Here is a 10,435-nt window from a genome sequence, read left to right as displayed (position 1 = left end):
GCCCAAAAGGTTTGTCTAAAAACAGACAGGAATAATTAGCATCAGTAAAATTTTAACCGAAATAAATTATATACCTTTTTATACCGATTGTCGAAAACATGGTTGAACATTCCTCCATAAATTAGGGATGTTCTACGTGTCGACAAAATCGTGAGAAAATTCTAATAGGTTTTCTCAAAACATAAGAAGGTCAAGCTCATATCTTATTTACTTAGAGATACCCTTGCAACAACAATGAATGAAAAAATTTATCAAGAGTTTTTAAGATGTCAAAATACTACATGCATATTAATTTTCACTGAGAATCAGCAAACAACAACGTAGGACAAATCTATAAAAGTCGTCAATGGGTCGTGCAAATTCACAATATAATATATAACAACAGGAAAAGTAGCAAGGAAAAATATCAAAAGCCTGCACTTGTGAAATCAAAAATCAAATTTTTGCTTCAATGCTCTCATTTTGAGCTCTTTTACGATGTTTTTAAACGGAGGCACGCCATAGCTAAATTAATTTGTGATTTTAAGTTTATGCAAGTTTTACCAATGTGTATAGTGGTGTCGCTATGGGGAGGCCTGTCGGATGGGGCAAGTGCCCACCCTAACTTGAATTTTGGGAAAGGCGTCTTAAGACTTAAGCAACTTTACAAAGTTTGTCTAAATATCACGTCGAATTTTTATGATAAACGAACACACACAGTCAATGTAATTGTCTAACATTTAGATCAAAAAGTCACGTGCAAAATTTACGAATCATCTCATTGTTACACCAACATAATAAGCTTGTATCTCTGTTGATTGAGCATGGACAAAATTGAAGACTTAGCTTGGATAACATGCTGGCAAAAAAAAGGCAGTATGTATTAACAATTAACATTACAACCTCGCTCCCCCTTCTTATCTTGCAATTAAATTTACCTGGTTTATCGACATATTCCCAGAAAGTGACAGGCGATGTTTTTGCAAATTGAACAAATGCCAATAAAAGCATGATGCACTTCAAAGAATTCATTTCGTCGATGCTAGAATATAAAGATAAAAACAAGGCGCCTATCAGGAATTCACTCAGGCGACTCGAGATCAGTGTTTAATTTTTGTTGCCAAATAGCACGACAAAATTCACGCGACCTTCATGCGTGAAGCAACGATCAAAGAAGAGTTTTAATTTTAAGGGTTTTATGTCAGTCACGCGCTATTTATCTATTCTCGCGACAGTGCACGAAAAGCCGAAATTCAAACTCTCGTTCGCTTTCAGTTTTCCCAAGTAATAAAAACTTCAGCTTACATTTGTTAACGGATTATTTTGAACTTCACAAAGAAGTAAATTAAAGTATATAAGATGTCTTACAAATTGGATCAAGGAATGGTCAAGCGATCATTTGATCGACAAAAATTCAAAACAGTCCACTTGATAAAATTATTTTGATAGATTTATAGTTAATGTAGCTATGTATTGCTGGATCAAATTTTTTGGATGACAGTCTTGTGTTAGGAAGAAAGTGCCGTGATAAAATCATGCTGATCACATGCTGTGTTAATTTTCATCTCAAATTTTTTCTCCAACTATATGCTTCAAACCACCTTTTCAAGTTAAAAAAATGCAACACAATTAGCTAGCTATACCCAGTAAACAAAAAAATTTTAAAGAAGTTTAATAAACGTTTTATATGAGGTTCTAATGAGTAAGAAAATGTCTTTTATCATTCATATTATTTTATTACATTCATATTGGTCGTGTTAAAATACGAGTCAAATTTTTTCATAATGGTTTTGTGTTTGGGGAGTGTCATAATAAAATTATGCCAGTTACAAAATTCATTAATTTCATCACAAATTGTTTCTACAACGATGTGCTTTGTTTAAGCATTTTAGCAATATAAAAAAAATCACGACATAAGTTGCCACGCACGGATATTACAATCAAAACAAAATTGAAGTTCTATACATGTTTCATCAACCTTTTAGCTGTAGAGTTTTTCCGTGTTTCCAGTTCTTTTGCTTTTGTTGATGCGAGTAAACGCTGACAAGGGTTAATATAAAGAGGTTACCGTTCAATGAAGGATTCTGAAGATCAAATTTTACATTAGCTTCATTTCATTTAAGACATAAATATTTTACTGTGATTGCACAGACTTCTACAAACCGAGTAGACATTTACAACAACTCCGAAGCTGACCGAAGGCTTACTCGCGATGCAATTCCCTGTACATTGGCGAAACTTCCCGTAAATTGTCCTCAAGAGTCGGGAACGTACCACACATGATTGACATATAATTCATCTATCGATCAAAATCTTTAAAATCACCTTCATGCGAAACTAACGATTCACCCGCTTAATTTTATTGGAATAAGCTCGATTGAAAAGCTCTAAATGCCATGTAAAAGTACTTAGAAGAATAATTACCAAAACGTGCTCTTGTTTGCTAAATCAATAAAATTATGGCGTAGCAACTTTCTTTTCGGTTATTTTACTACACTTAAAAGTTGTTATTCAAGTTTACTGGTCACGCACCTATCAGCAAATAACATTTTAAAAATTAAATTTTACTTGCCTGGTAATTTAATTAAAAACAGCATGTAGCGATGTATTCATTTTAGACTAAAGTCAAAACATTTTAAACAGTTGTTTACCTTTGTCAATTGACTTGATCAATGAATATGCACAATTGAAGACTTGACGAAAATAAATTGCTTGTATATAAAGTTAAAGGTAATATATACACGTTGTCGTTGAAGACTTTATGAAAATGATTTGCTCGTGAATAGGATCACAGTTTATCTAGAATTGCACTGCGGGATCAAATTTTCTGCATGACAGCCTTGTGTTTTGGTAAAATGATACAAGTCACAAAATATGGTGCTGTATTTTGTTATTACACAACATTTTGCACTTTTCCTCATTTTTCTGGCAATATATTTGATAATACTGACTGGTATTTTGTAATGTCATTCATGAAAAGAAATCCTTACGCACTCATGGAGTGCATTTTAAAACGTGGAAATGAAATAATGGATTTTATGTCTAGACGTATTGCATGTTTTTTAGATGTAGATCATCCATGTTAGTACATTATAGTCTCCTCCCCACGGAACACTTCATACGAGTATTCCCATTCTTAGGGGGATAGGTAAGGTACACAAAACATCTAAATGTCTATCACTTCCAAAACATCCCCCTTCTGAATGTTATTACATTCGATGAGGTTACACAGTATTCAAGGTTAATATCAGAGGAACCAGTTGCGGCCTGGGCCCGAATGAATAGGAAGGTATATAAGTGACTAAGCCTAAATGAGCTGACTATTACTTAACGCAATAAAAAGCAGTGAGTCCTAAAATTTTTTTCTTTTGGTGTGTTCGTTGTTGCTTTTTGCTTTATCAGGGCTTCGTCTCAAGAAATTGTTCAAGACAATCATCGAAGGGTCGTCAATCGATTAGACTGCTGCGGATTTTAGGGGAGGAATTTGTTGAAATGTTCGAGTTGTTGCCCAATACGTTATCGAATCCTGTGTGTAATGATTCCACAACTTTAATCACCGTAAAGTCAAGTACGTCCTAGATGGTTTAAGAAATGGGTTCCGGCTGGGTTTTGATAAGTCGTTCTTATTTCCAAAATCAACTAAAGCCAACTGTTCGTCGGCGTTGGACCATCCGCATGTTATTGATGATTATATAGCTAAAGAAGATTCACTAATTTGCGTATTTCGCCCCACAAAAGAACCGGCACTAAAATCAATGCAAATTAATCGTTTCGGAGTCATTCCAGGAAGAAATGGGCGTTGTCGCCAAATTCTTGATCTTTCATTTCCTTTCGAACACAGCGTAAATGACGGTATAAATACAAAGGATTTTCCCCTCAGGTATAGTAAAGTTTCGAATGCTATTGCTCTGATTATCAAGCCGGCAGAGGTATATTGAGGGACAAAGTGGACATCAAGAGCGCTTATTGCATTGTTCCCGTACACCCATCAGATCGCTACCTTTTAAAAATGATTTGGAAATAAAAGGATTAGATTTGACTCTGCCGTTCGGTTTACGCTCAGATCCGGATATTTTTGACAGTTTTGCAGACTTATTTTATTGGTGCTTAGTACATAGTTGAGATGTTGCGGTTCTTTTGCATTATCTTGATGATTACTTCACTCTGGAACTACACGAGTCCAAAATTTGTGCGTTGCAGTTGAAAGCAATTGATAAAGCAGCTCGTGTGTTAGGCATTGCATTGGCCCCTGGAAAATGTGTCGGCCCAACAACTTGCCTGACGTTTCTTGATTTGAGTTGTATTCGGTTGAAATGATTCCTCGATTGCCATTAGAGAAGCTTATGGAGTTGACGCAATTGGTCCAGGTCTGGAGTTCCGAACACTGGTGTCGGCTGAAAGGGCTTCAGTCATTCGTAGGAAAGCTAAGTCACGCGTATACTACATGGCCGTTCATTTCTTCGTTGTCTATTCAATCTGTTGTAAGGCTAAGATTATAAAAAATAGTATTTTATTAGATTGAATAAGGATTGAGGGTTGGATATTGCTTGGTGGCACTCCTTTCTGATGACTTTGAATGGGGTACATGTCTTTGATTTAAAGGACTGGAGAGAAATTTCAGACCTTAGTTTATCCACAGATGCATTGGGTGGTATGTAATACAGTGCATTCCTAAATGGCGAATGGTTCAAAGGGAGTAGTCAGTTGGACAAAAAACCCTCAACATTGCATACAAAGAACTTTTCCCTTTTGTGGTTGCATGCCATGTGTGGGATGCAAGTTTGCAAAAAGAGCTTCGTGCAATTTCATTGCGACAATCAGAGTGTAGTTGCTGTTATTATATCTAGAACGTCTAAAAAGAGCCAACTTATAATTTTGTTACGAGAATTGTTTCTATGTGCAGCTCCCCACAATTTTAAGGTTTCTGCTAAGCATGTTGCCGGTAAAGACATTGGAATCGCTGATGCTTTGTCACGTTTTACATGCAGGTATTCCGCGAGCTAACACCACAGGTACAACACAAACTGCTAGCCCATCTGAACTGCAAAACCTTCAGCAGCAAACGCAAACGTTGATGTTTCAAGACATTGCTTCATCTACACGTCGCAAGTCCTTTAAAAAAGCAACAAATAATGCATATGACAAAGGTCCATTCTGTAGTCTAAGTGATAATTAAGCTCAAACTATTTTTTCAAGCAAAAACTGAAACAATAAAAAATAAATTGTAACTTTAAAGGTTTCATCACTGAATCTTTAATGCATCAGTATAGCATGCATTAATTATTAGAAACATTCAAACAACACTGTACTAAAAAATCACATATGCACCGAGTCTTCGTTAATCTTAGTACTAATGTTTACATAAACAAAAATTTTATAATTATCCCTTTTTACATGTTTGTAAGTTGACATTTTATCAAGCATCAAAACGCACACAACCATCTTGCTATCTGTCTTTGGTTCTTGAACTTTAACTTCAAAGCATTCAAGGCATCCTTAGTGAATCCATTGTCTACATTCATAGAATTTGACCATGTTCAAATAAATAACTCTGGATAAGGAAGACAATGATCTTTTCAGCATTATAATGTTTTTGTAAGTCTCTGCCTGGTCAGTAACATTTTCCAGTCATCTTTGCTCCTTGATCTTCCCCGCATGTTGTCAGCAAATAGAACATAACAAGCTCTGCTCCAAATTATGAGTACTGTTTGGGCTGATCATTTCTTTTTGAAGTCGAGAACAGATTAGTGCAAACTCAAGAGCAAAAGTTGATACTTTCACAAAGGTTTCCGAGGTTTGCATAAGCCTTTGCAAACACAAAAAAAACATCTTTTATTTCTTTTTCATGATAACAGCAATGCAAAACAGTTAAATTTAAAAAAAATTCTTAATTTTTGCTATAAAAATGTATTGATGATTGATTAACAAATTGTTCACCTCTCTAAGAAACATTTTACATCACTCTCCCATAATTTTTAGCAAAACAAATCAGTATTACATTACAGCTAAACTGAGTTGCTCTGGCTACATTCCAACTCTGTAAACTACCTTAGGTGGCTACACTGACTGCCCCTAAGATCCTTACCCTCTTAAATTTTTAGCACCACCACTGTAAAAAATATAAAAATCCGTTCATGAAAGAGTTAGATTCGTATTTATTCGCTTTCTTGGTAGCAGCTCAAACAATTTGATTGCAAACCAGTTCATGCACGTACTAATAAATTTGAGTTAGCCTTTTGTAAAATAATGGTTGAAGCTATACATGCCCAAGAGGTCTGTAATCCAATTAGGAAAGTTTTCAGGTCTCAAAAAAATATGTTTTTCCTCCTTTCAGCAATGAGAACAAAGAGCTTTTAGGTATGAGGGATTTGAAGATTTTCAATAGTTTTTTATTCCCCTTCAGAAGAGCATATTGTTTATCTTGTGCAATTTTCGGCACCTTTACCCTATAAAATGTTTTAGAAGTTCTAGAGTATTATGTATTCCGCAGCGTTTAGGGATGGTGCAAGGCTTTCGACGTCAGAATCAGGCTGTCAAATTCAAACGATAGTCAGATTCATAGGCATGCTAATGAGTCCCTAATTGATAGTTATAAAATACGCTTATTATCCATTCTAAATTTTAGGAAATTGCATTTCCGAGACAGTAGAAATCAAAATTTCCGAAGGAGCATGCCCCTGGACTTTCTTATACGGCTTTTCTGATATTTTGCCTTGACAAAGTCAATGAATGAACGGAAGCGACATCAATTTTTTTTTGAAAATAGACAAGTTGAAATTGTCACAACACAGAATATTACTAATTATTTGGAAGAATCATTTTTCAGCTTTGCTGGCATACAAAGTTGTCAAATGATGACATCATTGATCTCACTCCTTATGAAAGTAGCAACACAAGAGCAATTATCAAAGTTTTCCGTTGTTAAATTAATTCTTAATGAATCAATAATAAAATTGAGCTGTTATTTTTTTGAGCTGTCGTAGTATAAGTTCCTCACACGAACTATAAATCAGGTGTTTTTACAAAACAGTAAAGGAACACTATTGATTATTTAAATTAATATTATATCATTCAACAATTAAATATTGAGCAAATAACATTGTACTTATTTTTAGTTTCAATGAAATGTACTTAATTTATTATAGTACAATCATCGTTTGACACAGCAAACAAAATGGGGATTATAATATCTACAGACTGTCTCATTTTTTTTGCACGAACGACGTATAATTCCCATTCCTTCTGAGGTATGTCGGCATCGGCATCCCCCAAAAGGTTTGTCTAAAAAAACAGACAGAAATAATTGGCATCAGTAAGAATTTTAACCAAAAGAAAAATATTTACTTTTTTTTTATACCGATTGTGACAAACATGGGTGAACATTCCTCCATAAATTAGGGATGTTCTACGTGTCGACAAAATCGTGAGAAAATTCTAATAGGTTTTCTCAAAACATAAGAAGGTGGAGCTCATATCTTATTTACTTAGAGATACCCTTGCAACAACAATGAATGAAAAAAATTTATCAAGAGTTTTTTAAGATGTCAAAATACTACATGCATATTAATTTTCACTGAGAATCAGCAAACAACAACGTAGGAAAAATCTATAAAAGTCGTCAATGGGTCGTGCAAATTCACAATATAATATATATAACAACAGGAAAAAGTAGCAAGGAAAAAAATATCAAAAGCCTGCACTTGTGAAATCAAAAATCAAATTTTTGCTTCAATGCTCTCATTTTGAGCTCTTTTACGATGTTTTTAAACGGAGGCACGCCATAGCTAAATTAATTTGTGATTTTAAGTTTATGCAAGTTTTACCAATGTGTATAGTGGTGTCGCTATGGGGAGGCCTGTCGGATGGGGCAAGTGCCCACCCTAACTTGAATTTTGGGAAAGGCGTCTTAAGACTTAAGCAACTTTACAAAGTTTGTCTAAATATCACGTCGAATTTTTATGATAAACGAACACACACAGTCAATGTAATTGTCTAACATTTAGATCAAAAAGTCACGTGCAAAAATTTACGAATCCTCTCATTGTTACACCAACATAATAAGCTTGTATCTCTGTTGATTGAGCATGGACAAAAATTGAAGACTTAGCTTGGATAACATGCTGGCAAAAAACAGGCAGTATGTATTAACAATTAACATTACAACCTCGCTCCCCCTTCTTATCTTGCAATTAAATTTACCTGGTTTATCGACATATTCCCAGAAAGTGACAGGCGATGTTTTTGCAAATTGAACAAATGCCAATAAAAGCATGATGCACTTCAAAGAATTCATTTCGTCGATGCTAGAATATAAAGATAAAAACAAGGCGCCTATCAGGAATTCACTCAGGCGACTCGAGATCAGTGTTTAATTTTTGTTGCCAAATAGCACGACAAAATTCACGCGACCTTCATGCGTGAAGCAACGATCAAAGAAGAGTTTTAATTTTAAGGGTTTTATGTCAGTCACGCGCTATTTATCTATTCTCGCGACAGTGCACGAAAAGCCGAAATTCAAACTCTCGTTCGCTTTCGGTTTTTCCCAAGTAATAAAAAAACTTCAGCTTACATTTGTTAACGGATTATTTTGAACTTCACAAAGAAGTAAATTAAAGTATATAAGATGTCTTACAAATTGGATCAAGGAATGGTCAAGCGATCATTTGATCGACAAAAAATTCAAAACAGTCCACTTGATGAAATTATTTTGATAGATTTATAGTTAATGTAGCTATGTATTGCTGGATCAAATTTTTTGGATGACAGTCTTGTGTTAGGAAGAAAGTGCCGTGATAAAATCATGCTGATCACATGCTGTGTTAAATTTCATCTCAAATTTTTTCTCCAACTATATGCTTCAAACCACCTTTTCAAGTTAAAAAAATGCAACACAATTAGCTAGCTATACCCAGTAAACAAAAAAATTTTAAAGAAGTTTAATAAACGTTTTATATGAGGTTCTAATGAGTAAGAAAATGTCTTTTATCATTCATATTATTTTATTACATTCATATTGGTCGTGTTAAAATACGAGTCAAATTTTTTCATAATGGTTTTGTGTTTGGGGAGTGTCATAATATAATTATGCCAGTTACAAAATTCATTAATTTCATCACAAATTGTTTCTACAACGATGTGCTTTGTTTAAGCATTTTAGCAATATAAAAAAAATCACGACATAAGTTGCCACGCACGGATATTACAATCAAAACAATATTAAGTTCTATACATGTTTCATCAACCTTTTAGCTGGAGAGTTTTTCCGTGTATCCAGTCCTTTTGCTTTTGTTACTGCGTGTAAACGCTGAAAAGGGTTAATATATAGAGGTAACCGTTCAATGAAGGATTCTGAAGATCAAATTTTACATTAGCTTCATTTCATTTAAGACATAAATATTTTACTGTGATTGCACAGACTTCTACAAACCGAGTAGACATTTACAACAACTCCGAAGCTGACCGAAGGCTTACTCGCGATGCAATTCCCTGTACATTGGCGAAACTTCCCGTAAATTGTCCTCAAGAGTCGGGAACGTACCACACATGATTGACATATAATTCATCTATCGATCAAAATCTTTTAAAATCACCTTCATGCGAAACTAACGATTCACCCGCTTAATTTTATTGGAATAAGCTCGATTGAAAAGCTCTAAATGCCATGTAAAAGTACTTAGAAGAATAATTACCAAAACGTGCTCTTGTTTGCTAAATCAATAAAATTATGGCGTAGCGACTTTCTTTTTCGGTTATTTTACTACACTTAAAAAGTTGTTATTCAAGTTTACTGGTCACGCACCTATCAGCAAATAACATTTTACAAAATTAAATTTTACTTGCCTGGTAATTTTATTAAAAAAACAGCATGTAGCGATGTATTCATTTTAGACTAAAGTCAAAACATTTTAAACAGTTGTTTACCTTTGTCAATTGACTTGATCAATGAATATGCACAATTGAAGACTTGACGAAAATAAATTGCTTGTATATAAAGTTAAAGGTAATATATACACGTTGTCGTTGAAGACTTTATGAAAATGATTTGCTCGTGAATAGGATCACAGTTTATCTAGAATTGCACTGCGGGATCAAATTTTCTGCATGACAGCCTTGTGTTTTGGTAAAATGATACAAGTCACAAAATATGGTGCTGTATTTTGTTATTACACAACATTTTGCACTTTTCCTCATTTTTCTGGCAATATATTTTATAATACTGACTGGTATTTTGTAATGTCATTCATGAAAAAGAAATTCCTTACGCACTCATGGAGTGCATTTTAAAAACGTGGAAATGAAATAATGGATTTTATGTCTAGACGTATTACATGTTTTTTAGATGTAGATCATCCATGTTAGTCCATTATAGTCTCCTCCCCACGGAGCACTTCATACGAGTATTCCCATTCTTAGGGGGATAGGTAAGGTAAACAAAACATCTAAATGTCTATCACTT

General features: G+C 34.3%; 2 long non-coding RNA genes across 3 annotated transcripts; both read right to left on the bottom strand.

Annotated features, from left to right (window-relative positions):
• LOC124450903 lies at positions 1–2,784 on the bottom strand. The gene is made up of 3 exons (XR_006950258.1): positions 2,631–2,784; positions 918–1,021; positions 1–15 (listed from the first exon to the last, which is right to left on the bottom strand). It is a non-coding gene; the product is annotated as an uncharacterized LOC124450903 (long non-coding RNA).
• Positions 2,785–6,890: 4,106 nt separating this feature from the next.
• Positions 6,891–10,053, bottom strand: LOC124451478. Of its 2 annotated transcripts, XR_006950487.1 has the most exons (4): positions 9,901–10,045; positions 9,222–9,283; positions 8,179–8,282; positions 6,891–7,260 (listed from the first exon to the last, which is right to left on the bottom strand). It is a non-coding gene; the product is annotated as an uncharacterized LOC124451478 (long non-coding RNA). The 2 variants fall into 2 exon arrangements; XR_006950486.1 differs by lacking the exon at positions 9,222–9,283 and having other exon boundaries at positions 9,901–10,053.
• Positions 10,054–10,435: the final 382 nt, after the last annotated feature.

The sequence above is a fragment of the Xenia sp. Carnegie-2017 genome, unplaced genomic scaffold (assembly GCF_021976095.1).
Source record: "Xenia sp. Carnegie-2017 unplaced genomic scaffold, XeniaSp_v1 HiC_scaffold_24, whole genome shotgun sequence".
Taxonomy (NCBI): Eukaryota; Metazoa; Cnidaria; class Anthozoa; order Malacalcyonacea; family Xeniidae; genus Xenia; species Xenia sp. Carnegie-2017.
This window is presented reverse-complemented; position numbering and strand designations above follow the sequence as displayed.